Raw genomic sequence first — 7,813 nt, forward strand, 5'->3', positions numbered from 1 at the left:
TGGAATCACGACCAAAACATGAGTTTTGGGTTGTTTTTTTTTTAACCACACCTGATTGTGAGTTGCATCAGTGACCTGGTAGGGAAGTCTTGGTCATTACCATCAGAACTAGAGTAGACGCAATTCTTAGGCAGCCCGCACTTGTCTATGCGATTCACTTTCATAAGCCTTTAAATTCAGTTCTTCAAATGTTATCTCATGGATGAAGATTTGAAGCACTACGTTACTTACCAGCTGCCACCTGCCAGCAACCGCTCAGTTTCTGTTTCATTTAGGCATTCCAGTGAGACTTTAAATAATTCAAGGTGAAACTATCCATTAGAAAAAAAAATTGGAAGAAGCACTTAAAATGATATTCTGGAATTTCAGGCAAATGAAGGTTAATTTGATAAGTTCCAAAAGGGGTATCTCTACCTTATGTCAAATTTACTGAAGAATCAGCTGAAAATAGATGGAAAAACACCATAATTTTTTTTTTTTTTTGGCTTTCTGGAATCAACGTCTGCTTCCAGCTATGATGGAGTAATTGGAATCAGAGTTTCCCTCCTGCCAAGACTCTAAAACTGAACAAAGTATATGAGACACCTGTTTTCAGGCAATAGGCAGCAAATAACTGTGATCCCTGAGAGAGGGAAGCATGAGTTGAGTCCTACATTTACCCCATCTCTTGGTCTGGGGACAATTTTGCAACTATGGCATAGGATGGTCAGCCCCAGGCAGAGAGTGATAGTCACCTGAGCTGAGGAGTCAGAGAGCTAAATTTGGGAGCTGCTAAAGTATCTGTAAATTTCAGTGCAGGGTACCAAAATTAAAGGAGCTACCTAGAAAGAGGATGATCTCCGAGGATTCCCTCCAGATTCCCAGACATGGGATAGACTGAATGAGCCCAGGAAGAAACTCCACAAGGTCTAGCCTAGCACAACTGCTACAGGGTTAAGACATAACAAAGATGCTAGAGGTCACACAGTCTTAGCAGATACAGGAATTCTGGCTGAGTCACAATGGAGACATCTTAGTGAACACCCTGGGTATCCTGCTAAGACAATAGAAAGACCACTGCCTACGTGTAAGAACCATGCCCTAGGGTAAGGGCCACTCTAAACCCACTCTAACAAAGCCCAAAAGCAAGTCTCAACAAGATCAAAATAAGCTTCCAGTATATTAACGGTCGGAACAAAATTCAACATTCTTTAAAGGAAAACAATATAAACCAGATGCTTTACAAGGATTCATTCACAATGTCAAGGATATTATCATGAATTACTGGACATGTGAAGAAGCAGAAAAATGTGACCCATTAAAACACAAGTCAATAGAAACCCACCAGAAGATGACTCAGATGTAGTCATTCAAACACTAGGACTTTAAAATGGCTATTATAAAAATGTTCAAGAATTTAAAGAAAGAGATGGACATAATGAATGTAGAGATGGTGAAATCTCAAGGAAAAACTAGAAACTCTAAAAAAGAACCAAATGGGAAATCTAGAATTGAAATTTATAGTATCTGAAATTAAAGATTTACTGGGTGGACTTAATAGCAAATTGGCAACTTCAGACAAAAAGGTCATAAATTTCCAGACATATCAATAGAAATTATCCAATGTGAAGAAAAAAGAGAAAAAAATGATTTTTAAAAACCATTTTCTTGAGCTGCAATCTCTTCTTCCCTTATTCATTTCCTTTCATGCATCTCTTTCATTTCTCTCTCTTTCCTTTTAATTTCCAGCTCAGCAATGTGTTTTATGGTCTGTTTGTATACTGCTTCTTTGAACAGCTTGAGATCATCCTCCTCCACATTTGTAGGTTTTCCTTCCTTCTTTAATTGCCCTTTTTAATCTTTCACAGTGTGTTCCAGGTATTATTTCCCTGCCTGAATTACATCCAGGGCCCTCGTCTTTTGTTCCTGGTCCAGTAGCAACTTGTAAACATTGTCCACAGCTTCAAAAGGGTTTTGTGCTCCATCAGCATCACCCTCTTTTTTCTCAGGATGCTCCAATATGAATAACTGCTGAAACTACTTTCTTATTTCTTCATCTGTCACTTCAGGATCTATCTGAAGAACATCAGGGTTCAAGTTGAAGTAGGAGGAACCAGGACAGGTCAATCTTTCAATCTCACTTTTGGACTTTAGAACGGAATCTCTCTTCTTTATTTGTTTCACCTCACAGTAGAAGGTCATAAATGCTTCCTCTGTGCTGCCCCCTCCACCCCAAGCCTGCTCACTCCTACAGCCACCATTTCCCCAACTCGTTCACCACGTGACTCTTCCTCTTCTTTTCTATTATGTGCATTTAATGCTATACATTTCCCTCTTAGCACTGCTTTCACTGTATCTCATAAATTTTGATGAATTCTATTTTCAATTCAATTTAGTTCAAAGCATTTTAAAATTTCTCTTGAGATTTCTTCTTTGACCCTTGTGTTATTTGGAACTATGTTGTTTAATCTCCATGTATTTAGGGATTTTCCAGCTATCTTTTTATTTTAATTCCACTGTGATCTAAGAGTATGCATTGTAAGATTTCTAGTCTTTTAAATTTGTGAAGGTGAGTTTAATGTCCCAGAATGTGGTCTACCTGGTGAATGTCCTACACAAGCTTGAAAAGAATGTGTATTCTGCTGTTGTTAGATGAAGTATCCTATAGATGTCCATTATATCCAGTTGATTGGTGGTGTTTTTGAGTTCAACTATGTACTGACTGATTGTCTGCCTGGTAGATCTGTTCAGTATATGCAGAGGGGCACCAAAGTCTGCAAGTGTAATAGTGCATTAATCTATTTGTCCTTGCAGTTCTATCAGTTTTTGCCTCATGTGGTTTGACACTCTGTTGTCAGTTGCATACACATTAAGCATTGTTATATCTTCTTGGAGAGAAGAGACCTGGTGTCGTTATGTTAATACCAGACAAGGAAGACTTCCAAACAAGGAGTATTATCAGAGATGAAGTAGAAATTTTATAACAACAAAAGGGTCAATCAGTCAGGAAGGCATAACTATCTTACATGTATGTGAACCTTAGAGCTTCAAAATACATGAAGCAAAAACTGTCATAACTAAAGATAAATAGGCAAATCTACAATCCTGGAGAGAATAAGTGATAAAACAATTGGAACAAAAAGTTAGTACATGCGTTAGTTTTCTCTTGCTGCATAAAAAATTTTCACAAAGAGGTGGCTTAAAACAACATAGTTTTGTAGGTCACAAGCCAGGGTGGTCTTAAATGGGTTCTCTCCCAAGTGTCTCACAAGGCCAAAATCAAGGTGTCAGCTACTCTGGGCTCTGTAGCCTCTGGGAAAAGTCACTTCTAGGGTCGTTCAGATTGTTGGCATAATTCAGTTACTTGAAGCTGTAGGACTGAGGTCCCTGTTTCTTTGCTGGCTGTTAATCAAGGCCACTCTCAGCAACGAGAAGCTACCTGCTTCCCTTGCCACCTGGGCCCCTCCATCTTCAAAGCCAGCACCTTTTCCTCACACTTGAAATCTCTCTGACTTCCTCTTCCGCTACTAGCCAGGGAAAACTGTCTGATTCTAAAGAGTTCATGTAAATGGAGCACATCCACTGGGATAGCCTCCCTAATCTTTTTTTTTTTTTTTTTTTTTTTGCGGTACGCGGGCCTCTCACTGCCGCGGCCTCTCCCGTTGCGGAGCACAGGCTCCGGACGTGCAGGCTCAGCAGCCATGGCTCATGGGCCCAGCCGCTCCGCGGCATGTGGGATCCTCCCGGACCAGGGCATGAACCCGTGTCCCCTACATCGGCAGGCAGACTCTCAACCACTGTGCCACCAGGGAAGCCCAGCCTCCCTAATCTTGAGGTCAACTGATAAGTCATTTTAAACGTGTAGGGGAAGAAAAATACCTTTCCCCTAGCCTTCTAAGTTCTGGGGTTACTATAATAAAACACAGATTAAGAAGAGAAAAACAAACTAAACTTTATTTCATGTATAGCTCTTGGGAGAGATAACCAGAGAAATGAGTAATCCTCAAGGAATGGGCTTAGAATTCAGGCTTAAATATCATGGTCTTCAGCTAAAAACAGAGAAAGAAGGGTGTGGGGGAGGCCAGTTATGGGAGTGATCAGGAAAAGTAAGGTAAATAAAAGTAAGACTAGTTATGCAGACTTAAGCTGGTACCTCATCCATTGATAAGAGTCTCTTGTGATTTATAGTCATCCTTCTCTTCCAGGTACAGAGAAGGAGAAACTCTTACAAACGGAGATTTCCTTTGTAAATGTAAACTCCTCCTGTAAAAGGGTAACTTCCACTTTAGTTTCAGAGCTTCTCCTGTGTCTTCTGTTTCTCAAAATAATCAGTTCAAAATAATCCTTAGGACAAGGAGGCGTATTCTGGGGCGCCATATTTTGGTCTCTTCTACAATTGCATCGATAAAAGCCTCTTTGTCACGTAACGTAATTTAATCATGGGAGTAACACCAGGGAGTGGAGGTCATAGGGCCCCTCTATGCGTCTTTCTTCCCATCCCAGTAATCATGATATGGCAGATCTGAATAACACAATCAACATGACCTAATTGGCATTTATAGGACCCTCGCTCCTAAAGTTAATTATAAGATCTAGCTATTCCACTTCTAGGTACCACCCGAGAAAAATGAAACCTTCTGTCCATAAAAAGATTTTTATATGAATATTCACGATATTGTATAATTAACAAAGTAAAAGATTTTAATGATGCCATTAAAGCGTATGCCTCCTCGTAATAAAAATAAAGGCAATTAGAAACTCCAGGAAATTTCTCTTTTTCTGAAGTCTCTGGAGAAACATGAGAGAGCCAGAGAAGCTGTTAAATAAATGTTTGGAAGGATGCCCTGGTGCTCTCTTTCTGTTCTTCCTTCTCTGGAAGGTCTTAGCTACAGACTTCGGTCTAGCACTAGCCAGACGGGTATCACATTTCGTCCAAAGTTGGGATGGTGCACAACATCTTCAAGGCAGAAGAGAAGTGGTGAGAGAAGCATCCACAGGTGATGGGCAGATTCCACATGTGTGGTGGTGATGCCACTGGTGGTGGTGTGCGTGTGCGTGTGCTTCTGTGTGATGGGAGGAATGGACTTTGTTATTGGAACCGAGCAGGACCCTGCAGGGCCCTCCCCGGTGCCAAAGTCACTCCATGTCCCATTTCTTGTTTGTATAAAAAGGCTTTGGTCTCCTAGGCCTTCCTTGAGTTCCCAAGAGCAGATTCAAGCAGTTACTAATTAAGGAAGTGAGGCAATGCAGGAACAAAGGAAAAGCAGTTAAGCAAGAAAAGTAATGAGAGCTTAAGCAATAGTTCAGTGATAAAACAGAGTCCTAGTTCCCCTCAAGGGATGTACGTAACCATCTGACACAGATCTTTGAGTTGTTCTGCAAAAACTGAGACCACCACCCAGGTGGAAGATGGTGACTACATGCTGACCACAAGCACACAGACCCCAGACTAGTTGGAACCAGAAGTTTAATGATTAAGATTCTCAAAACACCACCAAAAACAACCAATCAGAAGAGAGACCACAAGCTGCAACCCTCACCCAAAACATTGCCTTTAAAAACCCTTTGCTGAAAACCATCAGGGAGTTTGGGTCTTTTGAGCATGCGTTGCCTCTTTTCCTTGCTCGGCCCTGCAATAAACGCTGTACTTTCCTTCACCACAACCTGGTGTCAGTAGATTGGCTTTGCTGCACGTTGATCGAGGAGACCCAAAGCCAGGTTCGGTAACACTATTTCCCCTATGGGTGGGAGGCAGCCTGGGCTATGGGATGCTTCTGGGACAGCTGTAACTACTGCTGTGATTTCTCTTAGCCATTTTTAATGTTGCCACAATGGGATTATTATTGGTGGGGGGAACGGGCACGGGGAGGGAGGGACATGTTTGCAAAATCTTAATTAGGGACTTTGCCATATATCTAGCTCTTTAGGAATCGGCTCCCCTCCACCCCTCTGGAGCTACAACCTGTAAATTTTCTCACCCCTTATGTGCCTAAGTAGGAGAAAATAGACACATAATTTTAATCGTGTGCCTGTGTGCCTATGATTGGTATCTCAGCTCGATTCTAAATCGAGCTGATTCATTCTGCAAGTGACAGCAGGGCTTTCAAACTGGTAGAGTAGCTCTTGGAAAAGCTCTGTGCTTCAGGGCTGAAGTGGGTCCTGGGAAAGAACTGAATTCTCCTCTCCTGTGTCCCTTCTCTCACTGCCCACAGCTGGAGATAAAGCCTTCCTGGTCCACTCTTCCCTAGTCTGGGCAGTTTGCAATCAGCTCACTTCCCTCCTAGTTCTTTGGGCTAGTTCTACCTTTCCAGGGAGCATAGCTTTTTTACCCTATTGCTCTGACGGGTTTTTCCAACTACCTCTGAGAAGACTAGGGACCCCATACAGATGCATTCGCGGCTGATTGTAAGGCTAGAAGGTGGACAACAGGCTAGCAGAGCCCCAGACCCTCTATCCCCCTCACCGCTTCCTGCCCCCATGGAGTATCTTGCTTTTATCTGTTTCATATATAAGCTGTCACAGAAGGGAGATATCCATTGAAGAAAGTATTAGGCGGTTCTCCCCGCAAAATATTGAAACCAATAATATTCTAATGTTTGAAGACGGTCTTCCTAGAATACTTGTGAAGAAAACCATACTTCCAGAAGCTTCTGCTTATCTCCAACCATACGTGTTTCTTTCCTTATGCAAAGAATTTTTACTTACTCTTGGGCATAAATACTTGATGCTTATCTGAGGACCAACTTTTGATTAGAGCTTTGTCATAGAAAGTACACGAATGTATATACATACCAGCAAAAAACTGTTTACAGTTTCAACCGAATGATGAACCCTGTCCTCGTACTCCAGGCTTGTCCTTCCGTTTTCAGTTTACCTGGTCCATGCTGGCATCAGTGTTTAAATACCGTCAGGTTCTGGCAATGCTCTTTAAAATAGCTGTGAAAGCTTTTTACAATTTAATTTTGTTGCTATTATTGTATTTATTAGTTTTATTATTATATAAGTCAAACATTACAGAAAGCTTATAAAATAAAGAGAAGCAAAATCAAACAAATACTTAAAACGCCTGTAATCCCAACGCCTGGGGAGAAGCAGAGATGACATTTTGATTACCTCCTTCCAGTCCCTTTTAAAAACATTTTTAACAATAAAAATGGGATCATGTGAAGTTTTAACTTGCTTTTTTTTTTTATTTAGTGATATAGTTGAGTATTTTTCCATTTAGTACTCTTCAAAAACCTTATTCCGAATAGCAGGATGGAATTTTATCAGTCATTCATCCAAGCCTTGCTGGTTGGTAGTTACTTCCAATTTTCTACAACTATGAACAATGCAACAATAAACGTCTTTGAAGCAAAATTTAATTCTTTGCCTACATTCAAGATTATTTCCCTAAGGTAAATCCCTTGCAGTGTTATTTTCGTACATATTCCCAAAGCGCTCTTCATTTCATTTTATATACCACCGCCTCTCACCCTCCCAGCAGTATGGAGGATTACCATATCACTGATCTGTGCAGATTCTGTATAATAATAATTATTATTCAGAGAATAATAATAATTATTCTCCGTATAATAATAATAATTCTGTATAAAATATTATTATTATTTACTAACATGATAGGCAGGAAATAGCTTATTGCCATTTACACTTGTATTTCTTTGGTTACTAATTATACTGCCCTTTTTCATAGGTTTATTAGTCAAATATCTTTCTGCTTTTTGGATATTTCCACTTGGACGTTCCCCAGGCACCTCCAGTTGATACACCCAAAAGTTAACTCAGGGCTTCCCTGGTGGCGCAGTGGTTGGGAGTCCGCCTGCCGATGCAGGGG

The 7,813-nt window shown here is 40.8% G+C and overlaps 1 pseudogene; it reads right to left on the minus strand.

Annotated features, from left to right (window-relative positions):
- Positions 1–1,632: 1,632 nt before the first annotated feature.
- On the minus strand, positions 1,633–6,862 carry LOC109548469 (dnaJ homolog subfamily C member 8 pseudogene; annotated as a pseudogene).
- Between the last annotated feature and the right edge of the window lie 951 nt (positions 6,863–7,813).

The sequence above is a fragment of the Tursiops truncatus genome, chromosome 11, assembly GCF_011762595.2.
Source record: "Tursiops truncatus isolate mTurTru1 chromosome 11, mTurTru1.mat.Y, whole genome shotgun sequence".
Lineage (NCBI taxonomy): Eukaryota > Metazoa > Chordata > Mammalia > Artiodactyla > Delphinidae > Tursiops > Tursiops truncatus.